Raw genomic sequence first — 15,807 nt, 5'->3', positions numbered from 1 at the left:
TACTTTCGCTCAAACTTATACATCACTACCTTGCCGAAATAGTCATTTTAAATAATTATATATGCATCAATACATAATGTTGAATCGTATAAGATTTTACGACTGAATTTATTTTAGAATTATATTAATTTAATAGTGGAGCGAGTTGGTTGACTTCCATAACTTTTCGGTCGGTAGTTATACCTGAAATTCCATTTCCCTCAGAGCTACCAATATTTTAGAATTCGGATCGTTTTGAGGCATAAACGAATCCAAGATCGGAACAAATCATTGCGGAGTTCAAGGAATCAGCCCCCTTTTCAAAACCCATTCCATCGTTTCTCTAGCAATTCTTATTTTTTGAGGGTGCCTTCGAAGTTTGATCATCGCCGATGAAATCACGAGTTACACAAACTGGCATAATCCGAGTACAAACAAATACCGCTCAGAAAAATTTGGCTGATCAGAAGGAGTGAAGGGATTGTTATTTCGAAAAATATCTGCATCTTTCCATCCTGAGAGGTAGGAATAAAAATTCTCAGTGGCTCAAATGGGCACAAATTGAGTACAATCAAACGAAACTTCAAAAAATCCCGTCCCGCAATATGGGGGCCTGGCCATCTTTACAACCACTTCATTTCTTAGGATACAAACAAAATCCAAAGTGCCATAAACGGGCATAATATGAGTACAATCAACTGGCGCAGTTGAAATCCGGATTCTTCAAAACGGGGGACTGACCATTTTTAAGCTCCCGGTAACTTCTTAACTTTACGGGTACAAACGAAAAACAAAATGGCACAAACGGAGCACAAACGAGTGTCATTGACAAAAATAAATTTATTCTAATATTGGGGCCCAGATTCACTTGAGTAACTTCAAAAGAGGACAATAAAAATCGATATTTTAAGGAAACATATACCACAGGTTTCATTTAGTAAGGCAGTAGTATAAGACGAGAGTTCTACATCACATGGTGGCGTACTGACCGGATCAACCCGGATTTCTATCCTACCGGTAGTCGGTATGTTACTTGCAAGGGGTAAGAATTCCTGCTTTTTTAACAGTCGATCTTATCAATAGATATATAATTGGGAGATTTTTCACTGTTGGATGAGTTTGATAATGAGACTTTTCGCTGTTGGATGGGTAGAAATTTCACGGATGACAGTGTTCCCGTAGGTGACGCCACCTTCATCGATCAATCGTCGTTTCATTTTATCGGTGTCGATCGATCAGATCTGCTTTATTTCCAATGTCCACCGCAAGATGTTTACTTTTTTATTGGGTGGTGGTAAAGGGGCAATATAACGTTTGAAAATATCGGTAAGATACTTTGAATATGCATTTTTACGTATCATTTCTATTTTTTCAAAATTTACTTTAAAAAAAAATCCAATTTAAAAAAAAATTTTCCCAATATTTTGGCTTTGTTACATCTTCCAGACTTCAGATTATTTTCCCACACTCTTACAGTGACCTTATACCCTGTATCCTCTTCTTAGAACCTTACTGTCTCAGTTCCCATAACGCGTCAGCAGAATGCTCCCTCTACCCCTACACTGTACCTAGCCAGTCCTTCGCATCCTTCCCCCACATACGCATTCTCAAGTCTTCACTCATTCGGACAACATCCGAAAGACCTCTCTCCGTTGTCTTTGACAATATATCAATTGTAAACTCAAACATTCGCTTTCTCAATGTAACTTCCTCTCATTTTCTCTGATTCTAGGTAAGCAAACTATTGATGTATAAAATCAAATGAATATTCTACAATTAAGATGTGAGATATATATTAAAGATTATTCATTATAATTTGTTCATTCTTGGAGTTACTAGATATTCTTATATCGTGTCATTTGATCGTACGTGTCATATATTCTATAATTCAGTAAGACTTTCTCATTCTGAGATTGTTCGATTTTACGATTTAGTTGATGAGATATGTTTAAAAAATTTATTTTCTGAAGATTTTTGAGGTTTTCTGTTCAATTCTAAAATTCACTCGTCTTTCTGTTGCGTTGTGGGAGGAGTTACCTAGGGAGAGAAAATGTAATCTTGGATTATTGGTCAGATCTTATAGTTGAGAACGTCAATGACCGCCTTGAGAGTTTGGTATTACAGTACTGGTCGGTCTATACCAGGAAAATATCTTGTAACTTGAAAATCAACCGCACATGCGCAAGTTATATCGGCTAGTCGTGCAGGCTGGCCACTTCGACTTTCAGCTGTCAAATTCTGTTTTTGGAGAGTGCTTGAAAATGGCCGAAGTGGTCTAGTCAGGAAATATCCTAGCTTACAATTTTCACTGTCTAACCTTCCTGGTGCTAGTCAACGTTACTCCAAACACCTGCTGTCCAAGGCGCCTTCTGGCACTTTTGAAGCCGAAGTAATACCAACGCTCTTCAACTACGGTTCAGCCGGCCCTCAGATCGCCCTCAACGGTTCTCGGACTACCACCGCTCATGCAGAATTCACATCTAAACAGTTGGGATCTTTGCAAAACAGAAAGGAAGAAGTACGAGGTACTGGCTTCCTTCCTCCCCTCTCCCTGTTCGAGTTTGGGTAAGGGTTTTCCAATCAGTTCTTCATTGTTACTTCTGTGTTCTGCTATGCCAAGTGAACTCTTATCCGCCGATCCTAGAAGGTCCAGGGTTTTCTCGGACGAGGGCCCTGGAGAGTATTAATCTCCCCCCAAAAAGAAAGGCCATGATCACACTACCTCTTGGACCCTTTCTCAAAGATTTCGCGAAAACAGATACAGGCAGGGGGATCGCTCCCCACTTCTCGTTCAAGACTTTGATAAGCAAGGGGGAAATGCTGGTAAAATGCATCCTATGAGCTTCGCAAAAGCAATTGAGCGTAGTGGCCTTCTAAGGCGCATTTCCAGCATCAAGTCTTCCGGAATAAACTGTTATAACATCTTCAACAACACCGAGGATGCTAACTTTTTTGTCAACCCAGAGATTGTAATCCGTCCCTAGGGGCTTATATACCTGATGGATATATTTACAAGATTGGCTTACTCAGGAGTGTAAACCCATCCCTTGCAAAAGAGGAAATCCTTGAAAACCTCGATATTTCAGAAGACACAGGCGTAGAATTTGCGCACCTAGAGAAAACCCCCTGGTTATTCAGGGCCAAGATGGGAGTACTAGACGAGAAAACTCATATCGAATCAAAATCTTTTTTCGTGGCATCACCATCCCTGACATATGAGCTACGTGACCGCAACGAAAGCTGAAGCCCAGCAGTCCAATATTCTCTCCCCTAGTAATCTAACACTTATACGCAACTCTGCCTCCTCCTTAGCCGATAGTGAACTATCCACAACGTTAATTCCTGTCCAAATAAGTGAAGATCTTGATTTTCCCATGGAGACGGAATACGTATTAGACATATCCCAGGACATACCTTCTCTCTCAGAATCGGAAATCAGAATGAGGGATTGGGTAAAGACCGAAATCCGAAACTCCTTGGGTGACTTCACTAACTTCTTATGTAAAAGAATCGCAGACGAATTTCCAAATTCCGATCAAATTATAGCCAACATCAAAGCATTGGAGGAGCTATTTAGGCGACAACGACATAATCAACATGAATAACAAGTTCAACATTTTACAGTGAAATTGTCGCAGCATTTCTAGTAAGACCAACGAGTTTGAAGGTTTTATTCATGATTTCGATATCATCTGTCTTGCAGAAACTTAGCTGACTGCCAACCAACTACTAGCGTATAAGGAATTCAACACCCTGAGGAGGGAATGGCCATCCCCTGCTCCGGGTGATGGCGTGGCCTTCTTCATTTCAAAACAAATCTTCTAACAAAGACTGGACCATCTCCCCCAAAAACTGGAGTGAGACATGGTCCGAATTGAACTTTCAGATACCCACCTGCACATTCTAAACGTTTACAGACCTCCCAACAAATTCCTGACGCACGCGGAATGGAAGGAGCTTTTCCAGGCTCTCGCCCAATTCGAAAACCTTGTCTGTGGAGATTTTAACGCGCATCATTCTACATAGGAGAGCCAACTCCTAAATCGAGACGGAAAATTCCTACCAGACGCATTTGAGAACAGTGAGCTCATCATTTTAAATGATGGATCTCCTACTAGAATCGACGCAGAAACCAACAGTGTCCCGGATCTGACCTTCGCTTCAATATCGCTTTATACAGCCATCTCCTGGCATGTAACGGACGGCCCATTAGGCAGCGACCATCTTTCCATTCACATTCGCTCAGGGGGAGCCACTCTTCACAGATTTCAAGGAAGCAAAAAACTCGATCTTAAAAATGTCGAATAGACGACCTTCAACAACTCTCTTATTTCTAAACTTAACGGTATATCCGAAGAGACAAACAACTTAGATTCACTATATACCCAATTCCTTGAATCTATATATGATTCCCTCCGGGCATCCGAAACTAAGTTCCCAGATGATTCGCCTTTAAAGAAAGAATCACCGCCTGCTGTTCCTTGGTGGACTCAGAAGTGTTCCAACAAGGTGGCCTCTCGAAAATCGGCGGCCAAGCTTTTCAGGGACAACTCCTCCGAGGAGAATTTGGCACTATACAACAAAATAGATAAAGAGGTGAAAAACTTCCTCAGAGAGACCAAGAAAAATAGTTTCAGAGAATTTCGCTCTTCGATTGGCCCACAGACTGGGCTCGATAAGATCTGGGGTTCAATTGAAGCCTTTCGAAGGAGATTCCACCTACCCAAATCAGTTCCTACTCATTCTCTGGATGATAAAGACATATCGTCGGCATTTAGCAAGGTCTCTGTCCCTTTCGCGTCCGAAAACTATGCTACTATAGAGTTCAGAATTTACGATGATACACTAGATGTTACTCGTGAGGACCTGACTTGGTCGGTGATATCTGCCAAAATCGGATCCTCTCCAGGAACAGACCTAATAACAAACGAGGTTCTCAGATGACTTTCCCCCGAATGACTGAGCTATCTACTCTACCGTTTCGACTTAATTCTTAGGATAGGCAAATTCCCTGAGGATTGGTCTCACTATATAGTGTGTTTCGTGCCTAAATCTGGATCCAAAGGATAGAGACCGATTTCCGTTTCCTGAACCATCCTCAAAGCTTTAGAGAGAATAATCAACTTCAGACTACTTTAGTGGACTGAAAATCGTCATACACTGCCGAAGTGTTTTTACGGTTTCAGAAACGGGAAATCGGTCAATGATAACATCACTGTCCTTACGACTGACATTTCCAATACCTTTCTGAAAAAGGAATATCTTGCGAGCGTTTTCCTTAACCAAAATAAAAATCCTTAACCAAGATCCAACTGAACTCGGTATCTCAGATCGTATCGTGAAATTTATAAGGCATGTCATCTATCGTAGGGTGCTCAATGGCAGGACCCGGGGGGCGAATTTGGGTGTCAGGCTGACAAGCCTCGGCTTCCCCTAGGGTTCAGTTCACAGCCCCATCCTCTTCAATATTTATATTAAACCTATCCGCAATAATATCGGTTCCAATACTAAAATTGTCACATATGCCGACGATGTGGTAATTTACCCCTGCCACCGGGAACTTCAAGCCACCCCAGATAAAGTTTCAGCTTCTCTAGATTCCATCAACTCCTGGCTTCTATATAGAGGCCTAACGGTTAGTACGAAGAAGACTTAGCTTTGCATTTTCTCTAGGAGACTTCTCGGTAACTGTTGTGTGAGTTGGCATATCAGTAGCGTCGCTTGACGCCAGTGTGTACGGATGGTGCGCGTCATGTCGAGTGTCGTCGTAGTGCTCAGCGCAGGAGCCGGAGCAGTCCGCTGTACGAAGCTCCAGAGCACAGAGCTCTATACGAGAGCAAAGCCCACTCATACGTTAGTCTCCGCGCTAGTAGAATGCCGGAGCCTGGTATATCGTTCCTGTGTATCAATGTTACTGTAGGTAATGAATATTGAGAAGTGCATTGAAACGGCGTAGTGTTATCACTTCATGCTTCCTGCATTCCTCTCAACTATAAGAGTTCCTCCTACACCTAATCCTGCGTGGTTAAGAACCCGGGTATACACCACTACAAGTGTGTTTCCCCGCTTACAATCTTAATAGTAACCAACCTATCAACATTTAATTTAATAACTCCACTATCCAGAATCTGCCTTCAGTTAAATTCTAAAGCGTCCATCTGGATAGGAAGCTCCTTTGGGCAACTCATATTGAATACAACAGGTCCAAAGCCATCCAAGCCATTTCAGTTCTAAAAACTATTTCGAGTTTCACTTGGGAAGGCCATCCCTCAACTATGCTTATAGTATTTAAGGGATTTGTCAGAGCTCTTCTTGACTGGGGAGCTCAATTCTTTAGTAACGCCTCTGAATGTTATTTTTGAGTCGGTATAGGCCACAGTAATCAAAATTTGTCTGGGATGCATTAAAACCACCCAAATAACGTGGCCTTACACCTTAGCGGTATTCTCCCTCTTCAGGTAGGGAGACAAGAACTAGCTAAACACTACATTTTCAAGACCTACTCTTGCTAGGGAAATATGGTTATTGCTAAACTCCAACTAATGGAGATCCTGCTCTACAGGCAAGGGCAGAATCCCATCTACCCGGCATCTTACATCTACAAGATATGGTCCTCAATAAAGAGCACCGCATCTCGGATTGAATCTTCTAAAATTCCCACCTGCTACGACTTGGAGAACATCCGGCCATCTTTAATCTAACAAACACAAACATCTCCATTGCACTACGCATTAAAAGAGTCCCATCTCCTTCCACAAGTCTAAAACTGATCTGTAAGTCCGACTTCCCAGACTTTCTACAACTTTACTCTAACGGTTCCAAAATCTCTTCACCACCTGAAGTTTCGGCAGCGGTGGTCCTCCGAGATGAGAGAAAGCCTCTCCTTCATAGTCTTAACGTTAACTCATCAATCTTCTCTGCGGAGGCTTCAGGTGTTTCCAGGTCTCTGGACCTTATTAAGGAAAGGAGTTATCTGAAAACGCTAATCCTCACAGACTCTAAGCGTCATCTCGGCCCTGTCACATCCCCTGATGAAAAACAGAATAAACCTAATTTTGATAATTATAAAACACAAACTATTTTTAATCCAAGAATTTGGAGGTTAGTGCATGTTGGTATGGATTCCTTCCCATTCAAGCCTACCAGGTAATGAACAAGCTGATCGTGCCGCTCGGTCGGTAGGGGATCAGCTAACCGAGTTCAAGAATAAAATATTTTGGGCCGACCTTAAACAACACTCAAGAAGTTCCACGGTGTCGACAACACAAGCTAGCATCTTCGACATAGGTCGGCATTAAGGTGCTATTTACTGATCAATGGCGGACTAATTCACCAACCAGTCATGGTTCAATGACTTAATCTTTGCCAGGAACTAGATTGCACTTATAATCTGGATTAAAACAAACCATACTAATGCTAATGGGCACCTAGCCAGAATGGGCTTGGTGTCTCCACAGACGTGCTGGCGCGATCACCCTGTCGTGTCACCAAACCACCTATTTTGGGAATGTCCTCATTTTAATCTACCTAGTGTTAAACTTAAAGACTTCTTTCTGAAAACAACATCATTTTTGGCTCTGATCTTCAAATATTGTTCTTAAAATATCCAATACACGGCATCCTAGTTCTGGCCGACTTTATTGTCAAAAACAATTGAAACCTGTAACCAACCAGCGTTTGTCAAATAATTAATGTAACCATGTGTTTGTTTCAGCGTCCAATCCGCGTGTTTTTTGTTTGATTTGTCGAATGTATTTCGAATCCAAGCCACGCAAGTATAACTGTTGTGTACGCAATCAAAGGGACATAAGTACCTTACAAAAGTTTTATTACATAATAATCACATACATAGCCGACCATATAAATCCACTCAGAACGAGTGCCGCAACGAGACTGATCGCTCCTTGTGAGTTATGCTGCTGGGCAGTCCACGACACTAACCTAACCAAGGTACTCCCATGAGTGGAGAAACGGCGTTCTGGAATAACTGCAACCTCAAATATCTGGACAAAGACAACTCAGGTTTGAAACTCCTGGAGATACTAGGAGTAATTAAAGAATACTTTGGCACATCGTCGATTGAGGAATAGCCATTGGGAAGAAAAAGAAAAAGAAGAAACTCTGTTTCTGGCGGCGATGTACTTGATGCAAATTTGTGAGGTTAGAATCTCAAATAATTGAGGTAGTAACTCGGGCTTGGAAGGCATTTTTTATCGGGCGCGAAAGTTGATTCTTCAAAGAACGGTCGGAATTTAATGCTTATGCTCTTTGAAAATTCGTTTTGTTCGATTGAAATAAGAAATCTATTTGAATGCTGGGTGTTTGGAAGAAACAAGGCAGGTAGGTGTAAACAGTTGATTCAATCATTTTTATGATTTCATACATTAGAAATAACAAAGAAATTTTTTTTCTAATCACAGGAAATACAGCCAAAATAATTGCATCTCTGCTATTCACTGATATCTGCTCCTCCTATTCAACTCATTACATGACAGGGATCATGTTTTTGTTGGTTGGCGAAAGAAGTTGTCGGTTTTAGAGTTTCTTTCAATTTCAAATCGTGCGAAACGTATGTTCTAAGTAACTTTCTCGCTCTCGTAATTTCAGGAGGTAACATTAAATTTGATGACTTTTGAAAATGAAAGACATCCAACCGATCTTTCAAGAAATTGGAATGTATTACTATCTGTAACAAAACTGTGAATCTCTGTTTTCTCGAATTTAGTTCAACAAAATCTACTAGGAGTGTATAGCCAATGTATTATTGATCAATAAATTATTGTTACTACTATTGAAAATTATCAGAATTCCGCAGTGCCGGATTTAGGTACGGGCAGGCGGGGCAGCTGCCCAGGGGCCCCCACAGAAATGCGGCCGCCACAAAATTCGGGTTTTCACGTTTTTGGAATTGAAAAATATAATAATAAGATTGGAATTCTTTCACAACATAATGCACTACCGATCAAATTGTACATAAGATTTGCGTATTCATCTGATAAATATATATTTTTCCATCTGCTTGAAACGCAGATAGATTGCATAAATATACATGAACACAATGGACTACGATTTAGTGAATTCTCACGATGCACATTTGCATGTACTCCACCGAGGCCACCCGTGACCCAAAACATATTGTTACTCCATCAATACGTACGGTCGGCGGAGCTAACATGGAGACCTAGAACGTATATTCGTAGCACTGTCTAGCGTGACTTTGAGGTAACGCAGCAGTGTCTAATTCGAACCAGTTCATTACATGTGTCATGTTGACACCACACCTATTATTCAAGATTGTTTATAAAGTATGCAAAGTGCGCAGCCAGCATCGTGCAAGCTTAAGAAGATATATTCTACTTTGTGATAGTAATAGTGTAGATTACCCTATGTACAAAAAAAATTATATTGGGATGAAGAAAAATTGTGCCAACACGCATGTCATGATGTCTAAGTAGGAGCTGACCTCGTCAACAAAGTTGCAATTTCGATACATTTTTGATTGCCAATAACAAAAATCTATTTCGTATATTTTGTTACGTTACTTTTTTCGCAAGAAGTATTCACAATTAGCACCAGCACAGATCGGCACAAAACCCCTCGTGCATTCAAAAGTGGCGCACAAAAACGGAAGTTAGCCAAAGAGCAAGACGAAAAGACAGAACAAGTGCTTGCAAAAACACGTAGCATATCGGAGTTTGTAACTGTCCGGCTTCGTACCGTTCGAGAAAATCCTTGTGAGTGAATGCTACAAAATGACCAAAAAATTCTTGCGGATAAAGACTCCGTTGCTGAAGACGCCTACGATTGTGACTTGATCGATTTGCAAGCAGGTGCGAGAGTTGTTGTACCAAAACCAAACGGTACCGAGGCGGATGGCCTATGGCCTGAACATACATCGGCAGAAATGGTCAATTCCTGGGCTGAAAGTGATTGTTCAGGTTTACAACACCAACACTATGATGATGACTTATTAAAATCACGCTCTGTGGAACAGAAGATTGAAGGCGATCGTGTTCGTAGATGCCAACTGGGTATGCTTGAGCGAAAGAATCATAATGGAGAAACTATCAAGCGATCATGGTTATGTTTTTCGCCTGTGAATGGAAGGATTCACTGCTTCGTGTGTAAGCTTGTAGCTTCAACACAATCAAAATTCACCCACGGTGGTTTCTGCGATTGGAAGCATGCTGGTAGTCGGCTGGAAGATCACGAACAATCTAAGAATCACTTCAATGCTGTCATAGCTTTTGTACAACGTTCAAAAGACACAGGGCGGATAAACTTCGAGGTTACACAACAAGCGGAACAGGCACCGAAATACTGGCGTAGTGTAATTAAATTTTCATCTGAACGTGGACTAGCGTTCTGTAGAGAGAATGGGATACTTGGATCCGCCTATAATGGAAATTATCTCCGGTTTATTGGAGCTTCTCGCCGAGTACGACGATTTTCTTAGACAACATATGCAAAAACACGGTAATCCAGGATGTGGTCACACAAATTATTCGTCACCAACAATTTGCGAAGAACTTATACAACTTATGGGAGACCAAGTGTTCAATGAAATTATTTCATGTATCAAAACTGCAACTCCAGTTGAACGGTTTGTTGAGTTCATGCCTAATCAAGGCCATAAGGCACAGGATATGTTCAACAGTTTAGTAAGATTTTATAAGGAGCATGGAATTGACATAAAAGATTGTCGTGGGCAATCCTACGACAATGCATCAGCCATGAGTGGAAGATATAACAGCTTGCGAGCGTTAGTAATGTCAGAGAATCGTTTAGCGGCATAGATACCTTGTGCAGGGCACTCATTGAACTTGGTCGGGCTAGCAGCTGCTGAATGCTGTTTAACCACAATCAACTTTTTTGATTTTCTTGAGTAGATTTATGCATTTTTCACTGCATCAACCAACCGATATCAGGTATTGGTTGCTTCCCTTCAATCAACTAGCATTCAGACCCATGTGCCGAAACGGATAACGACAACACGCTGGTCGTGCAGGGTTGATGCCATAAAAGCATTTGTGAAAGGCTTTCCTCAAAATCGGGATACCCTGGCTAAAATTGCTGACGATCCGTAACAAACGTCTAGATCGCTTTCTAATGCAAACAGTCTATACGAGCGGATGTGTACATTAGAGAATGCTATATACTCAATGCTATATACTGATATGAGCGTCTGGATGGGGTGAATGGCACAAGTCTAGTCCTACAGGACCCAAAACTTGATTTGAATACGGCGGTTGCGTGTATGAAATCGTGTAAACATGCGTGTAAACATTCACGAGGATGATCTGGACCAATGCCTCGGCAACCAACTTATTCAATTCGTTGAGTTTAGTAAATTCTACAAAGATGAGAGAGGGGATAATATAAGTAACGAACAGTACCCATATGGATTGTTACTCGATAAGGGGATCAAAGATACGTTTCGTAACGTTGAAATTGCATTGCGAATGTTTCTAGTTCTTGTGGTAGCAAACTGTAGTGGAGAGCGTTCATTTTCTAAACTGAAATATATAAAGAATAAACTTCGTACCACCATGACACAGGACCGACTGAACAATTTGACTATTATGAGTATCGAAAACATTTTGCAGGAAATGGACTTTCACCAGTTGATAGACAATTTTGCTTATCGCAAATCACGAAAGGTGCCTGGTCCTTGAGACCTGCAACCATTCTCTATAAAAGTATTATATGCCTATATATGTATATTATGTGTGTAATATAATAATTATAAGTGAAAAAATCTATTTGCAACTTCAACCATTTTCGCTAATATTGGTATTGAGATCTTAAAAATGAATTTTGGTAAAGTCCCATTTTCGTAGGTTTAATATTTGTAGATATAGAGAAAAATTTGGTTAGGTACGATGGAAATTACACAGGATTGTGGGCCTCCACAACTGTGCTGCCCAGGGCCCCCTGCTCCCTAAATCCGGCACCGAGAATTCGTTTTACAAATTTCCTACAACGTCAGATTGAATAAGTGAAGGAGACCCAACACTAAAATTGAATATTCAGTAATATTTGATTCAATAACCCTTAAATGGAATGACTAATTCGATATTGACTAATCGGAATCGAGATTGTGTCCGTTGTTCCTTTAACCCTTTGAAGCATGGTGGGAACCCACCTTCTCACCTTGACTTTCCTGAACTTTTCTAATTTATTGTGACATCCCGTGTTAGGAGATACGCCTAGTGTATAAGTATGTATTTGTACAAAGATAAACACACACTCAGCACAGGTCTGATTGCAAGTATCCGAGTGTGTGTACCGGTAATCGATGGGCAGTTACGACTTAGCCGTAGCTGGGATCGGTCGAGCGGGATTCACAGAAATAAATACGTTTATAAACTCATTCCCAGTGTATTATCTCACATTTATTTACTTTTTTATGTATTCAGATCCGGTTTTTTGCACTTTTTAGTTACTTTAGTAATGAACGAACATAAAAATACTGTCTAATTAGCATAATTGTTTATAATTTAAGATTTATAAATAAACAAAATAAAAAAATGACGTTTTTTTTGGAAAAATTCATTTTTGAAGAATCTATCCAAGGAAATAACTTGAAATTTAGTGAAACTGGGTTTTTCGGGTCGTTGATTACGAATCCGAACTCAAATTTTTTAAATTTAAAATGGCGGATTCAAGATGGCGTACACCGAGTTTTAAATCTTCGAGAATATTCATAAAAGTTTTTACTCAGGAGTTTTCGGGGTCACTGATTAAATATCGATGAAAAATTTGCAATTATCGTACGATCATTCAAAAAATGTATACTTCAAAGGGTCGACGGGATCAGTACCGCTTGAAATTTCGAAAAAACGATTTTTTTTTCGTTAAACACTACGTTAGGGTCATATCTATCTCTCAGAAAATAATCGCTGATGAATTGGGTGAAATGACAGAGTTATCATCGAAAATCATTTTTTCAAAATTGATTTTTTTTTGTTTTTTTTTTAATGCTAAACACTACGTTCGGGTCATATCTATCTTGAAGAAACACCTGTTCCTAACATTCGAATACCGCGCCTATTTGAATTCGGCCTCGGCGATCTAGCGCTCGCAGCGCTATCGCTGTGTTTGATCACGCTCACATTTCTTACGAACTGATATTCGGCGCGCTTCAAAGGCCTGTCAGTGATCCGGCGATGTCAAACTGTTCTGAATTTCAAAACGCAAACAGTACTTTTCAGTGCTAAAAAATCAGCGATTCATCGTGTCAAATATCCAGTGTGTCACTGTCATTTGCTTGTGTAAACATCGAGTGACAGTTTTTCACCCCAAGACCACTACCATTAGTCCGATTCAGGTCGTTGAAGGCTCATTTTGTTCGGGAATAAAATCCTCGTCATGTGAACGAGGGGATTTTTTTTTTATTGGCAAAGTTACTTGCAAATTAATTACTGAAATTTTGGTAATTTTAGATAATTGGCTGTAACTTTTGACATGGTTATTTTTTTTTTTTAGATGCCCGCGTTTAAAAGATGTAGAAGTAATGCCTGAAGAGAATGCGACGTTAAAAGCTTAAATCAGACTAACGGTGTGCCTGAAATATTACGACACAGGTTTTGGAGAACATTGTTTCTTTCGAGGTGAAATGAACTTTGGTTGTAGGGAGGATGCATTTTGGACCGATTGACATTTTTATAATCAAGCTGTACTGGTCCTCAAACAAATGAATATCTATTTCTCAACAAAGGCATGGAAATATTAAGGGTCTTTGTCGCCAAAACGTTTTGATCAACAGGTGAGACCTGATTTTCCTCTTGTCAACCAAAGCTGAAAAAAACGAATTTTATCGTTGAATACACGTCTAAATATTGTAATACTCAAAGATCACAGAATTAGAAATTTACTTACATGCTTCAATGCCTGACAACTTGAGTCTCCCTTTGATGATGGATTGTTTCCATCTGAATACTGACTTGGAGCACTGCACTGTAACAAATCTACTCCCTACCAACCTTTTACTGGGTTTCAACAATCCATTTACTTTTAATTTTACGTAATTAAAGAATCTTTTTACCATAAACATTGTGTTTACTTACCTGCCTTATTTTGTGCAGACTGCCACTTGTTAATGACGTTCCACATCATTTCATTCATTAACTTTAGATTATTTGTTTCAAGAAATAACTAACCACATTTCTGTAGCATTTGATATTTGGTTTTCCATGAAATCCTTCATTGCGTCGATTAAATATCTTCTGATATGGATCACGGTATTGCTGAACGGTATTATTCTTCTTAGACAATTTACGCTAAATAAAAATAAATAACAGCATCTCTATCAGATACTTTACGCGCGAGAGATTCACAGCTCTCGTCACATTTTGTATATGTTAACCGCCTGCTTCGCAGACGAAAATATTGTTGCGGGAAAATTTTGCGGACCAATGAAACTGAATTATTTGTCGCATGAATAGTAATACAAGGAAAGTTCTGGATAAAAATCCCTACCTTACCGACACAGCCCGGGTGTCAAACGTTTTCGACAGAGCGGGGCTTATCCCCACCGAGTCTGACGCTATCAATTTTAATCTGCTCTGCGCTCTGCGTTATCATCATATCAATTATCGGAAAAAATCATTTGTTTTGCGCTCTGCGTTACCATCGTTGTTGATAAAATTATATAAATTCGAGTTACTTTTTTACCCTTGCTGGTAAAAAATTAGGTGTTCTACCCTTTGCAACAAGTGCGGCTTATCTCTAGGCTAAAACTTATGAGAGAGCCCCGTTAATGTGAGTTTCTTTGCCTTAACCACTGAAATTAAGGTTGAGATACGTAATTCAAAGGACCTCCTCGGATGGGCAAAACGAAGGATCAGTCTTTCCGACCCAAAGCACCCTGACTCATACAGCTATGAGGACTTAGGGAATTCCAAAGCCGCCTTGTTTTTATAAAAAATCTCCACTCTTTTATGCTTCAGTTGACAATAGCAGTCTTGCTGATGCATCTATCGGAGACAACAGACTGAGGAGTATGTTACCTAATCGGAGACACGGGCTTGCCAGTGCTCCCTTCTGTCTGCAAGCTCTGTGTGTGTGAAAACAGAGTCGCCTCCCTACTTTCAGCCTTGGGTTGATGACCCAAGTACAACGCCTATCCTGCAGACCAGGGACGACCTTGGCGACCTGATTCTTCTATGGAATGTGTAATTCTAAATAAATAAACACTTTAGGACAGAGTAATAGACGCGTTGTATAAACTTTTGGAAATCAACCAAAGTGAGTTTTAATCGAGATAAATCATTCAAAAACAACAAAAGAAACAATACAGTGTTGCGCTATGCGCTCAACTAACTAAATCTATAAAATTAACAATGAAAAACAAAAAAATAAAATATTATTGCAAGAATTTAAAGGTTCTGCTCCTGATCGTTTTTCGTGGTTCAAATTTGATTCTTTGCTCTACGCTGAAATTTCTATTTCCCTAGACATCCCGTGCTTTCGTCGATTCTACGCTTTGAGTTTGCAAAGAACTGATTCCTTCAAGACCACTCTTCGCACAACGTCTTCATGCAGTATGTGTATATGGCATCATCTTTGTCTCACTTTGCACTTTTACGTAGAATGTATCAAAGTTCCAACAGCTTTAACTTAACATTTCCATGTATCAGTCGAGTTGTTCACTACCAAAGCTCTCGGACATAAGGTGTGTTAAATATTCTCATTAAGTTTCAAGAACTCTCTTACCCATAAACATTATAAAGTACTGCATACAGTGGTTCAATTGAGCCACGGAGTTGACCTATGAAAGGGATCATGAAGTCGAGAATTAGTCATTCTGAAGTAAACTTTACTACT

Source organism: Neodiprion lecontei, chromosome 1 (assembly GCF_021901455.1).
Source record: "Neodiprion lecontei isolate iyNeoLeco1 chromosome 1, iyNeoLeco1.1, whole genome shotgun sequence".
NCBI classification, from domain to species: domain Eukaryota; kingdom Metazoa; phylum Arthropoda; class Insecta; order Hymenoptera; family Diprionidae; genus Neodiprion; species Neodiprion lecontei.
The sequence above is the reverse complement of the archived record's forward strand: the minus strand, read 5'-3'. Positions refer to the sequence as shown.